The sequence below is a fragment of the Artibeus jamaicensis genome, unplaced genomic scaffold (genome assembly GCF_021234435.1).
Source record: "Artibeus jamaicensis isolate MK-2021 breed Jamaican fruit bat unplaced genomic scaffold, CSHL_Jam_final scaffold_847, whole genome shotgun sequence".
NCBI lineage: Eukaryota > Metazoa > Chordata > Mammalia > Chiroptera > Phyllostomidae > Artibeus > Artibeus jamaicensis.
This window is the reverse complement of record NW_026522057.1, coordinates 1282803-1304428: the sequence shown is the minus strand read 5'-3', so window position 1 is coordinate 1304428 and position 21626 is coordinate 1282803. Positions and strand designations below refer to the sequence as shown.

General features: G+C 38.7%; 1 protein-coding gene across 1 annotated transcript in view; it reads right to left on the bottom strand.

Moving 5' to 3' along the window:
• The window catches only part of ZSWIM5 (zinc finger SWIM-type containing 5), a 130099-nt gene that overhangs the window by 67608 nt on the left and 40865 nt on the right, over window positions 1-21626 (bottom strand). The gene's annotated exons all lie outside the window — the stretch shown is intronic.

The following is a 21626-nucleotide window of genomic DNA, read 5'->3' as shown; positions in this document are numbered from 1 at the left end:
CTCTGACTCTTGACACCCTCATCTGTAAAGTAAGGAAAAAATATGTAAAGTGGTCAGCTCACTGCCTGGAACATAGTGCTTGATTTTAAAAAGTAAAAAAAAAGCCCCACAAAAATTGCTTAGAACTTATGGGAAAAACAACTACTTTATAGATAAAAATCTCCTGAATAACATCTTTGTAATGATCTTTCATTCATATTTTCCTAAAATACTAAGAGAGACTTCTGGTCAAGATGGAGGTGTAGGTAAACATGGCTTGCCCCCTTGCATAACCACATCAATATTACAACTAAACTACAGAACAAGCATCACTCAGACCATCAAATTCTGAGTTGGCTGGAAGTCTGACAATTACAGAATTGAAGAAACCACATTCACACAGACTGGCAGAAGAGGAGAAGATGCAGAGATGCGGAATGACCTGGTCCCACACCCACTGCGGTGAATAAAAATTCGGGAGGGGTATCTTGAGAGTGAGGGTCCCAGTCCCACACCAGACCCCCAAGGCAGGGTTCGAGTGCCAAGAAGATAAGTACCCATAACTTCTGGCTGCAAAAACCAACAGGGATTGAGTCAGTGGAAAAAAAAAAACTGCTGGATTTCCAAATAGTTCCTCTCAATCCACACATGAAGTTATTCAGATTTACTCCCTTTGAACTCTAGCACTGGGGTAGCAGCTTGAAAGTCACCAGTGGCACACAAGGAGGACCTGAAGTATCTTGCATCAAGGTGAGAACTGGGGGGCAGCTTTTTCTCAAATAGGCAGGCAGAGGCCATTGTCCCTTTGCCGAGCCCTACACCCACAGAGCCACAGGGGGTGACCCATGGATATGAACGAGGTGTAGGGACTGCCTGGGGGTGTGAAGCACAGACTGGTGGGGGGGGGCAAAGGGGAAAGAACTGGAACAACTGTAACAGCATAATCAATAAAATAAAACTTAGCCCTGGCTGGCATAGCTCAGTGGATTGAGCATGGGCCTGGGAAGCAAAGGGTCGCCGGTTCAATTCCCAGTCAGAGCACATGCCTGGGTTGCAGGCCAGGTCCCCAGTGGGGGACACATGAAAGGCAACCACACATTGATGTTTCTCTCCCTTTCTTTCTCCTTCCCTTCCCCTCTCTCTAAAAATAAATAAATAAAATATTTTTTTAAAAATGCATACTCTTACTCTATTAAAAAATAATAAAATAAAAAATTTAAAAAGCAGCAAGAGAAAAGCAGCTAGTTACCTACAAGGGAGCTCCCATAAGACTGTCAGCTAACTTCTTAACAGAAACTTCACAGGCAGGAGGGATTGGGAAGAAAATATTCAAAGTGATGAAAAGCAAGGACCTACAGCCAAGATTACTCTACCCGGCAGAGCTATCATTTAGAATTGAAGGGCAGACAAAGAGCTTCCCAGATGAGAAAAAAACTAGAGCTCTCACCACCAAACCAGTATTATATGAAATGTTAAAGGATTTTTATAAAAAATAAAATCTATGAACGGTAAAAAAATATTAACAACACAATGGCAATAAATGCATATCTGTCAACAATTGAATCTAAAAAACAAAATATATGAACATGTAGAACAGAAACAGACTCTTATGTACATGGAACATTTTGATGGTTGCCCAATGGCTGGGGTGTTGGGCGGATGGGTAAAAATGTGAAGGGATTAAGAGGTACAAATGGTTGTTACAGAATAGTCATTGGGATGTAACCTACAGCATAGGGAATATTGTCAATAATATTTCTAATAACTATGTATGGTGTCACATGGGTGGGAGATTGATTCATCAGGATGCTCACTTAGTAAATTATGTAACATTTAATCACTGGGATATAGACCTGAATCTAATATAGTAATGTATGTCAACTGTAATTGAAAAATAAAAATGAGCCCTGACTGGTGGGGCTTGGTTGGGTGTCTTCCTGCAAAGCGAAAGGTCACCAGTTCAATTACCAGTCAGGGGACCTGCCTGGATAGCAGGTTCAATCCCTGGCTGGGACATGTATAAGAGGCAATCAACCAATGTCTCACTCTCACATTGACATTTCTCTCCCTTTCTCCCTCCCCTTCTCTCTATAAATAAATAAATAAATGCATAAATAAGTTAACAAAATCTTAAAAAAAAAAGACAAATGATTTTTAAAATAATAAAACATCCCACATCCTGTAAACTGTTAGAATTCAGATATAAATACAAGTAGTCTGGCTCCAGAGCCTTTGTTCTTAACTACCACAACATATGAATATGACTACACAGTTTAAATATGTAGTTAAAATATGTATACAAATATTTATGAAAGTAATTAGGAAGTAAAACTCCACAAAAATGCATTAATGTCAAGTCTGTAAACTTTTACATTTTCCTGGCTTCCTAAGCAATTGGTCAAGGCAACTGAAACCAACTGCTGTTATGCTCTCACAGTTGGAAGATGGGCTCATGAACTCATCTGCACAAGACAATGTCTCAGCACAGTGAGCGAATCATCTGCTGAGCGTTCTAAAAGAAAGCGCTTCTCAGTACGGCCCTCTGACACTATTCAAAGCCTTTTGTGTTCCTGAGTGTGAGAAAGGCTCTAGTAAAGCCTGGGCAATTAAAACCACTTTGCTCATTGCTCTTTTGATTCACCAGACCCATGAGCAGGTGCCAATGCATGAAAATGAATGTAATTTCAACCAATGGCAGGGAAAGGAGAGCTGAGGTTTACAGAAAGAATCATTTTCTTATAGTCAGTTTAAGTGTGGGAAGTGTGGGTGTGCAGTGTGTGTGTGTACAATATATATAAACTAAGTAACTCCTTTGGATGAGCATGCTTTTCTCTTGAATAAATATGGTTTTGATGATGATGCATCATGTAAATGAGATCTTCTCCCTTAGTTCCAGTCCCCTAGAAGGCTGTAACAATATATCAGCAGTCACTTTCTCCTTTCTTTCACCTAGCAAAATGGTAGCTACACAAAGGCATAAAATGGTGATAGTGACATCCTCAAAAATAACTAATTTCCTTTACAGAAGGCCTTACTCAAAAGCTGGATGACTGCTGCCTAAACAAGAGCACTGAAATGGCTCTGTGGACTCACCATGATATACAGAGCTCAGGAATCATGATGCTTAAATTCTAATTCCAGTATCCCTCAATTCCCCTTTGCCTCTGTTTCTTGTTAACGCAGAAAGGCATATTATCTATATGCCTATCAGACTCACGTGAAAGTAATTTGTAAAGAACACATTTCCAAGAGATATCATACAATTGCACTCCCGACTAGTCAGGGCCAGCACCTATATAAGTTTACAGGAAGCAGATGGTGCCCTCAGCACTGGATGTGGGTGAGAGAGATCGTAGTGAGGAACAGTATTGTTATTTGGGAATACAAATGATGCTGCCCCATTACCCCGAGAGCTACTTGGCTTGTTTGTTTTAGAGAGGTCACCCTAAGCTTCTCAGAGCAGCTGAGTAAGCTGGAGGGCCCTTCTTGTGGCCATCTGCTCCCCTCCCAGACTTCTCTGGCAAATCAAGAGGTTTTCCTTATATTAACCTCTGGTCCTTCTCAGCACCAGCTTCTGCAAGCAATGGTCTCCACTGTCCATCTGTGCCAGCAACCAGTTAAGAAACAGTGAGGCTTCCCAAGCCCAGGCACTCACTTACAGAGATGCCCTTGCATTGTTTTCCAGTACTCTTATTTGGACCTCTATAAGGGGAGGAGGCATATATTTTAAAAGGCTGAGTTATTTTAGAAACATTTTATGTACAAAAATATAAAATGGGAAGAATTTGTCTGGAAAATTCATTAAAAAATTTAACATGCATAAAACAATCACTTTACAAATAGTAATTTCATTCTCCTACCACCAACTACTCTGTGGAGCATTATGATTCAGAGAACAAGTTGTCCTGTATATTGATGGATAGATAACCTAGCTATTCAGAACTGCAGATTAGGTGCCACTCCTCAGTTCACAGATTTGAACACAGATTGGAAAAAAAAAATACCAGACTCCTTAGGCAGGTCCAGGCAGAAACAATGTGCACGTATACCAGGTATACATGTTGCCAAAATGAATGTTAGAGGCTAGTAATTACCACATGGGCTATTGATTTGAACAGAAAAAGGGCAACATACAGGTCTGTCCAGAAGGTATCCAGCCATGTAATATGAAAAAGACATTTACTGAATAAGATAAAAGATACACTGTACATAGGACAATGACACCTTAGTCCCCTTCAAAGTAGGCACCTTAGGACTTCACACAGTTCTCCCAATCATCATCAGCTGCCCTGCTGCATTTTCCTGAATCTATTGGATGGTCTGAAATCTCTTCCCTTTCAAAAGTGATTTTAGTTTTGGGATAAGCCAGAAGTCACAGGGCACCAAATCTAGGCTGCAGAGGGGCTCAGTCACCTAGGTGAGTTGATGTTTCAACAAAAAACTCTGCATGAGCCCTGGCTGGTGTAGCTCAGTGGATTGAGCACGGGCCTGTGAACCAGAGAATCATGGTTTGATTCCCAGTTAGGGCACATGCTTGGGTTGCAGGCCAGTTCCAAGCAGGGGACACACAAGAAGCAACCATACATTTATATTTCTCTCCCTCTCTCCTTCCCTTCCCCTCTAAAGATAAATAAATAAAATCTAAAAAAAAAACCTCTGCATGAGACATGTTGCATGAGCTTGTATGTTACTGTGATGAAGCTGCCCATCACCAGGTGCCATAGCTACAGGCTGCTGAATCATCCAAACAGTTTCCGAGGAGGAATGCTCAAGATTAACGCAAAATTGGATGCAGATTTGTTGCTCTACCTGCTCAGTCATTTTGGATGTGACAGCCACACAGTACACATGGCCACACAGTGGGGGGAGCATCTACTCCCCCCACTGACTAATACAGTGAAGTCATCATTGTTCACACTTGTACATTCCAGTCCATTTTTCTTGGCTGCCAGGCTACATCAATGTCATACAAATGTTCTCATTATATTAACAATGGCTGGACTTTTTTCCAAACAGACCTTGTCTAACTGTAAAATGATTCCAAAAATTACCATATTCCATTCAGTAGCCTACATCAGTGGGGAAAAAGAAAAACTGAACAATAAACTACTTTTCAAAAGAAAGAGGATATATATACCTATTTTTGATCAACCACCGTATTAAGTGATCAAATATTTATATTTGAGAGTCTTAAAAACAGTATTTAGATTTATTTTAAAGCATTAAAAAATACCAGCCCTGGTCAGGTGGCTCAGTTGGTTGGAGTATCATCCTATATACCATAGATGATGAGCTCGATCCCTCGTCAGGACACACACCTGGGTTGCAGGTTTGACCCCCCCCAGTCAGGGCGTGTACAAAAGGCAACCTATTGAATATTTCTCTCTCACATGGATGTTCCTTTCTCTCCTCCCCTCTCTTCCTCTCTTTCTCTCTCCCTCCCTCACTCCTCCTCTTTAAAATCAATAAACATATCCTCAGGTGAGGATTTTTTAAAAAATTAACAAAATAGAGGACTTCCGCCAAGATGGAGGCATAGGTGGAGACGCTGTGCTTTCTCACACAACCAAGTTTAGAGACAACAAAATATTAGCAGCAGAAAACACAGCCACAACGCAGAAAATTGAACTTTTCGGAAGCCTGATAACAACAAATTCTTCAGCCTGACTGGTAAGAGAGGTGAAGCAAGCAGCTGGCAGAGTGGGGTTGCACAGGAAAAGTCAGCCAGATGGACTCAGGTGCCCGGATCCCAGGCCTGGGGTTGCAACAGGCGGACCCAGTGAGCGACCCAGTGAGCAACCCAGTGAGCAACCCAGTGAGCGACTGGAGACCCCAGGGAGGGCTCAGGGCAATGGTTTGACTGTGGACTGCGCATTTGTGTGCAGATAGACCAGCAAGAGAGTGGGCAGTGAGACTGAACCGGCAGGCCCCAGCAGTGATAGGCAGCAGAGGGGGCCACTATTTCCCCACTCTGACCCCACCCCCACATACAGCGTCACAACCCAGTGACCTAGGCGGCCCCGCCCTGGTGAACAACTAAGACTCTGCTCCTCATACTTAACAAGGGCGAACAGACAAAAAATGGATCAAGAAGATCTCAAAGCCCCAGAGCCCATAACTCTAAGCCATGAAGAAATAGCAAAACTTTCAGATGCACAGTACAAAACACTGATGATCAGGATCCTCACAGAACTGGTTGATTTTAGTTACAAATTAGAGGAACATATGAAGGCTAAACTAATTGAAATGAATGGTAATACAAAGGAAACCAATAGTAATGGAAAGGAAACTGGAACTCAAATCAAAGGAGTGGACCAAAAAGAGGGAAAAAATGACCAAACAGAAAAGGATGAAGAAACAAGAATTCAAAAAAACGAGGAGAGGCTTAGGAACCTCCAGGACATCTTTAAGCATTCCAACATCTGAATTATAGGGGTACCAGAAGGGGGAAAGGAACAGCCACCAGTGGAAAACTTATTTGAACAAATAATAAAGGAGAATTTCCCCAAGCTGGCAAAGGAAATAGACTTCCAGGAAATCCAGGAAGCTCAGAGAGTCCCAAAGAAGTTGGACCCAAGAAGAAACACACTGAGGCACATCATCATTACATTAGCCAAGATTAAAATGAAGGAGAGAATCCTAGAAGCAGCAAGAGCTAAGGGGACAGTCACCTACAAAGGAGTTCCCATCAGACTGTCAGCTGATTTCTCAAAAGAGACCTTACAGGCAAGAAGGGGCTGGAAAGAGGTATTCCAAGTCATGAAAACCAAAGATCTACAACCAAGATTGCTCTACCCAGCAAAGTTTTCATTTAGAATGGAAGGACAGATAAAGTGCTTCTCAGATAAGATCAAATTCAAGGAGTTCATCATCACCAAACCTTTATTATATGAAATGTTAAAGGGACTTACCTAAGAAAAAGAAGATAAAAAAGATGAACAGTGAAAGGACAGGAAACTCACAGTTATTAAGAACCACACCTAAAACAAAAGCAAACTAAAAGGACAGCTAGATCAGGAGCAGAACCATAGAAATGAAGATCTCATGGAGGGTTAGCAACAGGGGGGTGGGGTGGGAGGAGGAGAAGAGGGAGAAGGTACAGAAAATAAGTAGCATAGATGGTAGGTAGAAAATAGATAGGGGGGTAAGAATAATATGGGAAATATAGAATCTAAAGAACTTGAGACACATGGTCATAAACTAAAGGGGAGAATGGTGAGGGTGGGGGTGTGCAGGGTGGCGGGGAATGAAGGGGGGAATAGAACAACTGTAATGGTATAATCAATAAAATTTAAAAAATTAAAAAAAATAAAAATATAAACAATAGTTACTGGCTTAGTATAAAAAATTCACAAAATACCCTTTTCCACGAGGAAAAAGATTTTCTGGTTACTTCTCTGAGACCGTGTGCACTAAATCAAATTATCAGAATGTACTGAAATTAAAATTCAGTTAACATACACAGCACTTAGAATAGTGTCTGGCATACCCTAAAGTACTCAAACATGTTTTCATTATGTTAGCGTTTCAACTATAACTGTAGCTAGTTCCCTATTCCAGTGTTTAAACTTCCCTAATTTTAAGCAGACCCTAACCTCCAATGAACTAAAAAAAATGCCTATGCATAAATGTCATGAACCGTAATCACATTCTTTTTTTAATTATGAATTTTTTATTACTATTTGCATTCAATATTATTTTATATTAGTTTCAGATATACAGTATAGTGGTTAGACAATCATATACTTTATAAAGTGTTCTTCCTGATAATTCCAGTACCCAACTGGCACCATACATAGTTATTACAATATTATTTATATTTATCATACTGTTGTAATCAAATTCTTATAGCAATCAAAAGACTAATTTTCAAAGTGATCTTCATCCTCACCTTTTCTAAACTCCATATTTTATTTCTAACACTGCCTTTTTAATATGGAAATGAATGCATATCCCACATAACATCCTTTATTTAAAGGTTTCATACATTAGTAAGAATGCCATTCCTAACATTTACAGCATTTTGGTCAAAGGCCTCATATTACCCTCCAGCTTTATTCTTTTGTTCAATCTTGCAATTTGACCTGTGTGGAGAAACAAGAATGTTAAAACAAATTCAATTAGGACAATGCTTTTCATTTTGTTTAGAAACTGGGGCAAAATCATTTTTCCACATTCTACAGTAACCTGATTCCATACAAACAGCAATCAAATAGAAGACATTCTCATTTATCGTCACTGAGGGTTCTAAATGCATTTACATCATGCACTGGATCCGAGGAGCAGTTCTTCACAGGAAAAAGCTCTAGTGTCAGCAACTCTTTTGAATCGTAATTGCCCTCTTACTGCACAATTCCACGAATTGGCCAGCATCTCTTTATGCCCACTGTTCTTGTAGAGCTTTTTAACTTCTTTGCTGTTCTAACTCCAAAGGCAGGGAACAAAATTGTTAAGGAAACATTCCTCCTCATTTATACCTCTTTATAAAAATTCTCTGACATCTTTAGAATATTGAAATGATGAATTGTGCATTTATGGGTTCTGTGTAACATAATTTGTTTTTCTCTTCTTTAAAGAGTTTAAATTTGTTTATAAAAGTCATGATTGATACTGGTTTTCTGAGTGTGTTTCTGTGTGTGTTTAAAGAACAGGTGTTGAATTCTGTCAAATGCTTTTTCTAAATCTTTTAAGGTGATTGCATGGTTTTTCTTTTTTGGTTTTTAATATGGTGAGTTACATTGACTAAGTTTTTACATATACTTACTTTTTTCTTTTTTTAAGTTTAATCTTTACTGTATTTTTTCCATTACCATTTCATATCTTTTCAATTGACTTATAATTTGCATTCTTTTAAAAATGTTTTATTGGCTCCCGGTCAAGAGGGTGACTAGGCAGACATGGCTCACCTCTTCACAAAACCACATCAAAATTATGACTAAAATATTGAACAATCATCACTCATGGCCCATGGACATGAATAAGGGAAGGGACTGCTGAAGAGAAGGGGATACCAGGCGGAGGGAGAGCAAAGGGAAAAATTGGGACAACTATAATAGCATAATCAATAAAATATACATAAAAATAAAAGTCTTCAACAAAATACTAGCAAAAGGAATTCAGAAATACATTTAAAAGATGTGGGGAGAGGTATATCAGGGGACAAAAACATAATAAAAATACAATTAAGATTAAATTTTAAAAATCATATACCATGATCAACATGGATTCATTCCTTGGATGCAAGATTGGTTCAATATCCACAAGTCAATTAACTGATAGACCAAATAATCAAATGAAAGGTAAAAATCATGTCATATTAACAGATGCAGAACAACCACTATCAGAATCCAGCATCCCCTTATGATAAAAACTCTCAGCAAAGTGGGAATAGAGAGAACATACCTCAACATAACAAAGGCCCTACATGACAAATCCACAGTTAACATCATCCCCAACAAGGAAAAGCTAAAAGTGTTTCCCTTAGATCAGGAACAAGGCAGGGACATCTGCTTTTACCACTTTCTCTCCTTTCACTACTTTTATTCAACATAATACTGCAAGTCCTAGCCACAGAAATCAGACAAGAAATAAAAGGCATCCAAATTGGAAAGAAAAGAAGTTACACTGTCATTATTTACAGATAATATATAGAGAGAACCCTAAAGATTCTACCAAAAAAAAAAAAAACCCTGTTAGAACTGATGAATAAACTCAGTAAAGTAGTAGGATACAAAATTAGTATTCAGGAGATAATTAAGAAAAAATACCATTTATAATTGCGTGAGAAAAGTAAATCACCTAGGAATAAATTTAACTGAGGAGGTAAATGACTTGTACTCAAAAAATTATAAGACACTGAAGAAGATACAAATAAATGGAAGCATATATCATGCTCAAGACTAGGAAGAATTAACAGTGTTAAATTATCCATAGTACACAAAGCAATCCACAGATGTAATGCAATCCCTATCAAATGATACCACTAGCACTTTTTTACAGAACTAGAATAAATAATTATAAAATGTACATGGAATCACAAATAGACTGCAAATAGTCAGAGCAATCTTGAGAAAGAGAAGCAAAGTTAGAAGTATCATGCTGTCTGGTACCAAACTATACTACAAGCCTACAGTAATCAAAACAATATGGTATTGGCATAAAGAACCAGACACATAGATCAAGGAAAAATAATAGAGAGTCCATTAAAAAACCTACACCTTTATGACAAAGGAGGTAAGAATATACAATAGGGTAAAGGAAGTCTTATTCAATCAATAATGTTGGGAAAACTGGACAGATACATGAAAAACATAAAACTAGACCACCTTCTTATGCCATATTCAAGAATAAACTCAAAATAAATTAAACGCTTAAATTTAAGAATACAAACTATAAAACTCCTAGAAGAAAACACAGGCAGTAAACCATGTGACATTGTTTTCACAATATTTTTATAATGATATATCCTCTGGGTCAAGGGAAACAAAAGAAAAAATGGGACTATAGCAAACTTAACATGTTGTTTATGCACAGCAAAGGAAACTATTAACAAAACACAAGACAACCTACCAAATGGGAAAAGCTATTCACCAATGATATACCCCAATAAGTGGTTAATATCCAAAATTTATAAAGAACTCCTACAGCCTTGGCTGGTGTGGTTCAGTGGATTGAGTGCCAGCCTGTGAATCAGAGGATCACTGGTTTGATTTCCAGTCAAGGCACATGGTTGCAGGCCAGGTCCCCAGTGGGGGACACGTGAGAAGCAACCACACACTAATGTTTCTCTCCTTCTCTTTCTCCTTCCCTTCCCTTCTATCTAAAAATAAATAAATAAAATCTTTTTAAAAAAAGAACTCATACAACTTAACACCAAAAAGACAAAGAATCCAATTATAAAATGGGTACAGGACTTAAATAGATATTTGCCCACAGATGGAATACAGATAGCCAATAGACATGAAAAAATGCTCAACGTCACTAATAATCAGAGAAAATGCAAATTAAAACCACAATGAGCTATCGCCTCACACCTTTCAGAATGTCTGTCATCAACAAATGAACAAACAAGTGTTAGCAGGATGGGGAGAAAAGGAAACAGTCATACATTGTTCGTGGAATTACAAATTGGTATAGCCACTATGGAAAACTGTATAAACGTTCCTCAAAAAATGAAAAATACAACTATTTTATGACCCAGCAATTCTACTTCTGGGTATATTTGAAGAAATACAAAATGCTAATTTGAAAAGATGAATGCACCCCTATGTTCACATGGCATTATTTACAATAGCCATGATATGGAAGCGATCTAAGTGCCCATCAATAGACAACTGGTTAAAGATGTGGTATATATAAACAATAGAACATTACTTAGCCATTAAAAACAACAAAATCTTACCACCTGCAACAGCATAGATGTAACTGAAGGGTATTATATACACTAAGTGAAATCAGTTAGAGAAAGGCAAATACCATATCATTTCACTTACATGTGGAATCTAAAGAACAAAATTAATGAACAAACAAAACAGAAAAAAGACCCATACATAGGAAAAACAAACTGATAGTTGCCAGATGGGAGGGGGGTTGGAGAACCAAGTGAAAAATGTGAAGAGATTAAGAAGTACAAATTGGTAGTTACAAAACAGTCAAGGGGATGTAAAGTACAGCATAGGAGAATATAGTCAATAATATTGTAATAACTATATATGGTGCTAGGTGGTAGGTACTAGACTTATGGGGGTAGGGAAATCACTTTGTAAGTTATATGAATGTCTAACTATTAGGCTATACACCTGAAACTAATATGAAGTAATATTAAATGTCAACTGTAATTGACAAATAAAAAATGAAAACAAACAAATATAGTATAGTATAGTATAGTATAGTATAGTATAATATAGTATAGTAAATACATAAATCAGGAACATAGTCATTTACTATATCATTATTAAGTATTATGTACTATACATAATTGTATGTGCTATATTTTTAGGTCTGTTTACACCAGCATCACAACCACATGAATGAGTTGCACTATGATGTACAATGGCTATCTCACAAGGCAATAGGAACTTTTTAGCTCTGTTATAATCTTACAGGACCACCATTGTATATGTGGTGGGTCACTGACCAAAATATGGTGTGTGTATTATTATTATTATTATTATTAGTGAATAAACTGAACTTAGAGATGTTCAGTGACTTGCACAAGGTCATACAACTAGTAGCTAACCAGTACTATTAAAGTTATATACATTGAATGTATGGAGAGAATAAAGAGAAAGTTTCTCTTTATTCACTCAGAAAGTTTCACAGAGCCCTGGCTGGTGTAGCTCAGTGGGTTGAATGCAGGCCTGCGAACCAGAGTATTGCAGTTTGATTCCCAGTCGGGGCACATGCCTGGGTTGCAGTCCAGTTCCCAGCAGGGGACGCAAAAGGGGCAACCACACATTGATGTTTCTCTCCCTCTCTCCTCTCATTCCCCTCTAAAGAGAAATAAATTAAATATTTTAAAAAAAAGAAAGTTTCACAGAAGAACTGAATCTCAATGGATACTAAGCAGTTTCTCTAGAATTCTAAACTGATGATTTAAGGTATGCAAATTTCAATGATGTAAGGTAAGAAGAGATGGAAGTCACTTGGGTTCCCCGCCCTCACAAAATAAGTAGTTTGAACTGTGTGATCTCTAAAGTCTCTTCTAGTTCATACAGTCTATGATTCTATGCTAGTGCAGAAAATTAAACAAAGTAGGGCCCAGTTAGTACAGACCTTGTCTCTATGTAATACTGGAAATAACCGGTGGGAAATGTGTCATCGTGTCCAAGAAACAAGGGCACAGATACTGTCGATTATAAATGGAATACAGTTTTAAAGGCTTTGAAGTTAGTTAGGGAAATCAAATCACCATTTTAATATTGTTTTTTTTCTAACTAAATATACCATATAAAGCAATTATTTAAAAGTTGTGTATGCTCTGTTCAAATGTATTCTAAAATGTCTGTTCAGGAAAAAAAAAAAAAGAAAGATGGGTCCCTTAAAAAATTAGAATCAGGCCTGGAAGGGGAGCTGTGGCTCTTAGCAAAAAGTTAATGAATAACCTTTTGTGTCTAATGCCAATTAGCTTTTATAACAGTTCTAGCCTTCAAAGGACAGGAAGCAGTGAGGAAATTCAACAGAGAATTTCCATTCAGGCTAGAAAAAAGCAGCAGAGGGTAATCCCAGGAAAACAGTGCATATATAAGCAGAATCATTTCCTTTCTTTTTGGTTTAGACTGGAAAAAAGCAGGATGCTAAAAGATGCTAGGAGGTAAGTGAAACCTGAACTAGGGTAGCAGAATAAAAAATAGCCTTTAGTAGGACCCAGTAGTATAAGAGCACCTAAGAACGGTACTTTCTCTTAGCTTTTCCTTCCTATAAGTTAAGAAGAGTTAGAATTCTTTTTTAAAGTATATTTCATTGATTATGCTATTACAGTTGTTCCGACTGTTCCCCCTTTATCCACTCTCTGCCCTGCACCACCCAACCCTCCAGCATCCCCCCTGTCCTTAGTTCATGTCCATGGGTTGTACATATAAATTCTTTGGATTCTCTGTTTCCTATACCATTTTTCACCTCTCCCTGTCTATTTTATGCCTACCAATTATGCTTCTTTTTTTAAACTTTTTTTATTGATTATGCCATTACATTTGCTCTATTCCCCCCTCCATTCCCCTCCACCCTGCATACCCCTCCCCCACCATTTCCCCCTTTAGTTCATGAACACGTGTCTCAAATTCTTTAGATTCTGTATTTCCCCTACTATTCTTACCCTCCCCCCTATCTATTTTCTATCTACTGTCTATGCTACTTATTTTCTGTACCTTCTCCCCCCTTCTCCTCCTCCCACTCCCCTGTTGCTAACCCTCCATGAGATCTTCATTTCTATGGTTCTGCTCCTAATCTAGCTGTCCTCTTAGTTTGCTTTTGTTTTAGGTATGGTTCTTAATAACTGAGTTTGCTGTCCTTTCACCGTTCATCTTTTTTATCTTCTTTTTCTTAGGTAAGTCCCTTTAACATTTCATATAATAAGGGCTTGGTGATGATGAACTCCTTGAATTTGGTCTTATCTGAGAAGCACTTTATCTGTCCTTCCATTCTAAATGAAAACTTTGCTGGGTAGAGCAATCTTGGTTGTAGATCTTTGGTTTTCATGACTTGGAATACCTCTTTCCAGCCCCTTCTTGCCTGTAAGGTCTCTTTTGAGAAATCAGCTGACAGTCTGATGGGAACTCCTTTGTAGGTGACTGTCCCCTTAGCTCTTGCTGCTTCTAGGATTCTCTCCTTCATTTTAATCTTGGCTAATGTAATTATGATGTGCCTTGGTGTGTTCCTTCTTGGGTCCAACTTCTTTGGTACTCTCTGGGCTTCTTGGATTTCTTGGAAGTCTGTTTCCTTTGCCAGCTTGGGGAAATTCTCCTTTATTATTTGTTCAAATAAGTTTTCCACTGGTGGCTGTGCCTTTCCCCCTTCTGGTACCCCTATAATTCGGATGTTGGAACGTTTAAAGATATCCTGGAGGTTCCTAAGCTTCTCCTCATTTTTCTGAATTCTTATTTCTTCGTTCTTTTCTGTTTGATCATTTTTTTCTTCCTTCTGGTCCACTCCCTTGATTTGAGTCCCAATTTTCTTTCCATTACTATTGGTTTCCTTTGTATTACCATTCATTTCAATTAGTTTAGCTTCCATATGTTTCTCTAATTTGTGACTAAAATCAACCAGTTCTGTAAGGATCCTGATAACCAGTGTTTTGAACTGTGCATCTGAGAGACTGGCTATTTCTTCATCGCTTAGATCTATCGGTTCTGGGGCTCTGAGTTGTCCTAGAGCCATTTTTGGTCTATTCATGCTGTTAAGTAAGCGGAGCGAAGCCTTAGTTGTTTACCAGGACGGGGCGACCCAGGTCGCTGATTTGTGACTCTGTGTGTGGGGGCGTGGTCAGAGAGGGAGCAATGGCGGTCCTCTCCGCTAGCCCAGCCTGTCCAGTCATATCACACGCCTCGGGCTTGTTTATCCGATCGGAATTGTGTGAGCCTGCTGCCCCGTGCAGGCTTCCCTCCTCACTGGTTTCTCGTGCGTGCACGACCGACCGACCGACCCGCCGCGCCTCTTCCCTGTGCGCTCCCATAGCTAGCTCACTGGCGATCAGCGCCTTCGGCTGCTTGCGCGCGCACCGCGCACCACCCGGGAATTTTTTCTTGCTAACCTGCTCTGCTGTTATCTGAGCTTTTAGTTGTCCTTTGAACTCCGTATTGTCGATTTTCCGTGTGGCTTGGTTGTGATTGTTGTTAAAAATAGTTGTTCTTAGATTTGGTTGTGCACAGAGGCAAGGTGGTTCCTCCACCTACGTCTCCATCTTGGCGGAAGTCCACCAATTATGCTTCTTATTCACTGTACCCTTCCCCATTCCTCTCTTCCCCCTCCCCACTGAAATCCCTCCATGTGATGTCCATTCTCCGATTCTGTTCTTGTTCTAGTTGTTTGCTTAGTTTTTGTTTTCACTGCTTTTCTTTTCTTTTAAAAGAAAGAGTCGATAGTTGTGAGTTTGTTGTCATTTTACTATTCATATTTTTTATCATCTTCTATTTCTTAAATAAGACCTTTTAACATTTCATATAATAAGGGCTTGGTGATGATGAATTCCTTCAACTTGACTTTATCTGGGAAGCACTTTAATCTGCCCTTCCATTTTAGATGAAAGCTTTGCTGGATAGAGTAATTTTGGATGTAGGTCCTTGCATTTTATGACTTTGGATACTTCTTTCCAGCCCCTTCTTGCCTGCAAGGTTTCTTTTGAGAAATCAGCTGATAGCCTTATGGTTACTCCTTTATAGGTAACTCTCTCCTTTCCTCTTGCTGCTTTTGAGATTCTTTATCCTTAATCTTGGGTAACTTAATGATGATGTGCCTTGGTGTGTTCCTCTTTGGGTCCAACCTCTTTGGGACTCTCTGGGCTTCCTAGACTTCCTGGGAGTCTATTTCCTTCGCCAGAGTGGGCAAGTTTTTCTTCGTTACTTGTTAAAATAAGTTTTCATTTCCTTGCTGTTGTTCTTCTCCTTCTGGCACCCCTATAATTTGAATATTAGAATGTTTCAGGTTGTTCCAGAGGTTCCTAAGTCACTCTTCATTCTCTTGAATTCTTGTTTATTCACTCTGTTCTGGTTGGATGTTTATTTCTTCCTTTTGTTCCAAATCTTTGCTTTAAGTCCTGGTTTCCTTCCTGTCACTGTTGGTTCCCTGAATATTTTGCTATATTTCATTTTGGGTATCTTTCATTTTTTGACCAAGCTCAATCAGTTCTGTGAGCATTTTGATTACCAGGACTTTAAATTCTCCATCAGACAGGTTGGCTATCTCCTCATTACTTAGCTCTCTTTTTGAAGTTTTGCTTTGTTCTTTCATTTGGGCCCTATTTCTTTGTTTCCACACACCTGTTAAGTTGTAAGGGGGAGGAGCCTTAGGTATTCACTAGGGCAGGGCAACCCTCTTACTGCATTGCAGCACTGCCCGTGGGCGAGGCGCCAGAGAGGGAACAATGCAGCTCACCTGCTCAGCTCTAGCCCACTCACCAAAGAACTCTATAGCTCTCCTGTGAGACTGGGAGTTTCTCCCACTGGGGCAATGGCATAGTCCACAGTTAGCTCTGAGTCTCAGTTTCCCATTCAGCTAGCCCCGCCCGAGTGGTCAACTGCCTTGCCGTAGGTTCTTACTGATCTGGTTGTTCTGGTTGACTGTTTCTTTAATTCCTTGGTTGTTGGAGTTCCAAACAGTTTGATTTTCTGGCACTTCTGGTTGTATATTGCTTTTAGATTGGTTGTTTTCCTCCTTTGGGTTGTGCAAGGAAGCAAAGGGTTTCTACCTATGCCTCTATCTTGGCCAGAACTCTACAAAGGTTCTTCAAGGTAGATTAATTAAATTGACAATACACCAGAACCTGTGGACTAGTATAGACTGAGGTGTCTCAGCATGGATTGAGACCGAAAAGTTAGAATTCTTGTTAAACCAGAGTAAAGCCAAGGTTAAATCACAACAGTGGGTGTTTTATTTTGATGAACTACACAAGTGTACTATGTATTTTATTAAATAATGCTGGGAATTATGTGTTTTATACTGAAGTCCCTGGTTGTATATTTACTATTCCCAAGCAGTTATTTATATTTATAGTTTAGAATAGTTTTCTAAATTTTTAAATATATATTTTCAACTGCCTACTTGATATTGCCACTTAGATGCCTCACAGGCACATTATACTTAATTCATCTGTACTTCTGATCTCAACCTATGCCTTCTTCTACCCCTGCTCCTAGCACAGCTTCCCTCCAGTCTTCTCCATATCAAGAAATGGCACCATTAACCAAAGTACCCAACCCATAAATCTGGGAGTCATCTTTAACTTTTCCTTCCTTCTGACCTTTCACATATACTCTGTCATCACGTCATGTTGGCTCTACTTCCAAAATATTACTCTACTCCTTCCATTTTCTCTACTGGCACCAGCAGGACCTGATCGTCTGTTGCTTATTAAGTATATGGCAAGAGTCTGGTAACTGATTTTCCTACTCCCACTCTAGTGTATGCTGATCCAGTTCCTACTCAACAGCCAGACTGACCTTAAAATGTAAATTAAATTAGATATCTGCCCTGGCTGGTGTTGCTCAGTGGACTGAGTGCTAGCATGTGAACCAAAGATTTGCTCGTTCAATTCCCAGTCAGGGCACATGCCTGGCTTGCAGGCCACATCCCCAGTTGTGAGAGGCAACCACACATTGATGTTTCTCTCCCTCTCTTTCTCCCTCTATTCCTCCATCCCTAAAACTAAATAAATAAAATCTTTTTAAAAAATTAGATATCATTGGCAACCTGTAAAATGGGAAAAAATAACCCTGGCCAGTGTGGCTCAGTTGGTTGTCTTTTATATTGTCTAAAAGACAATAAAAAAATTGTCTTCAGGTGATGATAAAAAATAATTAAAATGGGAAAAATATTTGCAAATCATATATCTGATGAGGGCTTAATATTCAGAATATATAAGAAACTTCTATAACTCAACAGCGCAGCAAAATGACCCAATTAAAATATGAGTAAAGTACTTGAGTAGACAGTTCTCCAAAGAAGATATGTAATAAGCATATGAAAAGATGCTCGACATCACTAAACATAAAAGAAACATAAATAAAAACCACAATGAGCTATTGCTTCATACCCATTAGAATAGACATTATCAGAACAGGAAGTAACAAGTTTTAGTGAGGATACAGAAAAACTGGAATCTTTTGGCACTGTTGTTTGGAATGTAAAGTGGTACAACCATTTGGAAAAACAGTGTGAAGGTTCATCAAAAAATTTAAAATATAATTACCATATTATCTAGCAATCCCACTTCTGAATATATATCCAAGAGAATTCAAAGCAAGATCATGAAGGAATATTGGTGCACCCACGTTCACAGCAACGCTATTCACAATAGCCAAGAGGTGAAAGCAACCCAAATATTCACTGACAGATGAATGGATAAATACCATTTAGAACGGAAGGGCAAATAAAGTGCTTCCCAGATAAGGTCAAGTAGTTCATCATTACCAAGCCCTTATTATATGAAACGTTAAAGGGACTCATCTAAGAAATAGAAGATCAAAAACTATGAACAGTAAGATGACAACAAACTCACAACTATTAACAACTGAACCTAAAAAACAAAAACAAACTAAGCAAACAACTATAACAGGAACAGAATCACAGAAATGGAGACCACATGGAGAGTTATCAGGGGGTGGGGAGGATTGGGGGAAAGGTATACGGAATAAGAAGCATAAATGGTAGGTACAAAATAGGCAGGGGGAGGTTAAGAATAGTATAGGAAATAGAGAAGCCAAAGAATTTATATGTGTGGCCCATGGACATGAACTAAAGGTGGGGAGGAATGTGGGTGGGAGAGAGGTTGCAGGGCAGAGGGGAATAAATGGAGGAAGGGAAACTGGACAACTATATCAGTAAAATACATTTAAAATAAGAAATGAAGATCTCAATAAAAGTAAAAGTACTCAAAAATAAATAAAAGTAAAACATGGCAATTATAAAAGTTAGCATTATTGTAACAATGGTTTGAAACTCCGGTTTTTGTTTTATACATGATTTTAAAAACTAATATGTATTTTTTAAATTATTAGTCTAAGAATTACTTATGTTTTGGGGAACTCAATGTATAAAGATGTAACATTATGGTATCAACAACCAAAAGGGGTGGGAGACAGAGCTGTAAATAGCAGTTTTTCTTTGACATGGAAATTAGGCTGGTATAAATTCAAATTAGACTGTTATAACTTTAGGATGCTAAACATAATCACTATAGTAACCACAAAGAAAAGAGTTTTATGCACAAAAGTAAATGAGAAAGGAATTTAAACATTTCACTACAAAAAAAAAATCAATTAAACCAATGAGAAAACAGTAAAGCACAAATGAGAGGCAAAAAGAGCTGAAAGACATACAAAACAAATGGAGAAATGACAGAAATAAGTCAGTATTGGTAATTAAGTGTAAATGGATTAAATTCTCCAATCAAAAGACAGAGATTGGCAGAATGAATAAAAACCAGTGATCAAAATAGATGCCATTACAAAAGACTCACTTTAAATCCAAAGACACAAATAGATTAAAAGTTGAAAGGATGGAAAAAGATATCCCATGCAAATAGTAACCAAAAGAGAGCAGGGCTGGCTATACTAAAATCAGACAAAATAGACTTAAATAAATTTACAAGAGAATAACAAGGACATTATATATTAATAAAAGCTTCAATTCAGTAGAAAGACATAACCATTATATATACCTACCTAATAACAAACAAGGTAAATGGAGCAAACATTGACAGGATTGAAGGGAGAAATAGGCTATACTACAAAAATAATTGGGATAATTCAATATACCATTCTAATGGGTAGACCAACAACACAGAAGATAAGTAAGCATGGAACATAACAAAATAGACCCACTAGTTCTAACAGAAATATGTAGAACACTACACCCAACAATAAGAGCATATACATTTTTCTCAGGTGCACATAGGACATTTTCCAGGATAGACCATATCTTCAATCATAAGTTAAATCTCAACAGATTTAAAAGATAGATATTTAGCCCTGGTTGGTGTGGCTCAATGGATTGAGTGCTGGCCTGCAAACCAAAGGGTTGCTGGTTCAATTCCGTCAGGGCACATGCCTGGGTTATGGGCTGGGTCCCCAATGGGGGGCAAACAAGGGGCAACCACATACTGATGTTTCTCTCCTTCTCTTTCTCCTTCCCTTCCCAACTCTCTTAAAAATAAGTAAATAAAATCTTAAATAGAAAGAAAGAAGGAAGGAAGGAAGGAAGGAAGGAAGGAAGGAAGGAAGGAAGGAAGGAAGGAAGGAGGAAGAAAGGAAAGAAGAAAGGAAGGAAGGAAGGAAGGAAGGAAGGAAGGAAGGAAGGAAGGAAGGAAGGAAGGAAGGAAGGGAGAGAAAGAGAGAGAGAAAGGAAGGAAGGAAGGAAGGAAGGAAGGAAGGAAGGAAGGAAGGAAGGAAGGAAGGAAGGAAGAAGGAAGGAAGAAGGAAGGAAGGAAGGAAGGAAGGGAGGAAGGAAGGAGAGAAAGAAAGAAAGAAAGGAAGGAAGGAAGGAAGGAAGGAAGGAAGGAAGGAAGGAAGGAAGGAAGGGAGAGAAAGAGAGAGAGAAAGGAAGGAAGGAAGGAAGGAAGGAAGGAAGGAAGGAAGGAAGGAAGGAAGGAAGGAAGGAAGAAGGAAGGAAGGAAGAAGGAAGGAAGGAAGGAAGGAAGGAAGGAAGGAAGGAAGAAAGAAAGAAAGAAAGAAAGAAAGAAAGAAAGAAAGAAAGAAAGAAAGAAAGAAAGAAAGAAAGAAAGAAAGAAAGAAAGAAAGAAAGAAAGAAAAGAAACCAGCAGTTTCTTCCATTGCCCAAACCCCACTGGTTTTTACAGCCAGAACTTATGAGGCTTTATTTTATGGCACTGGAACCCTGGGCAGTGTGGTCTGGCCTGGGACTGGGATTTCTTGTTCCCAAGGTATCCCTGCCGATTTTTATTCACCACACATGAATGTGGAACAGCCCGTTCTGCCACTGCTGCCTCTCAGGTGCCCCACCACGTCTGCTCCTCAGTCCTGGCTCCCCATCTCTGCCCCTCCTCCCCATCTGGATGAATATGGCTTTTTTAAATCCTTGGTTGTTGGACTTCCATACAGTTCTAATTTCTGGCAGTTCTGAGTGGTTTTTGTTTTGAGGTTAGTTGTGATTCTTTTTGTGGTTGCATAAGGAGGCAAAGTGGTCTACCTATGCCTCCATCTTGACGAGAAGTAGAAACAACACACTCTAAAATAGAACGTATAAGAAATCCGCTGACAGTCTGATGGGAACTCCTTTGTAGGTGACTGTCCCCTTAGCTCTTGCTGCTTCTAGGATTCTCTCCTTCATTTTAATCTTGGCTAATGTAATTATGATGTGCCTCGGTGTGTTCCTTCTTGGGTCCAACCTCTTTGGGACTCTCTGAGCTTCCCGGACTTCTTGGAAGTCTATTTCCTTTGCCAGATTGGGGAAGTTCTCCTTTCTTATTTGTTCAAATA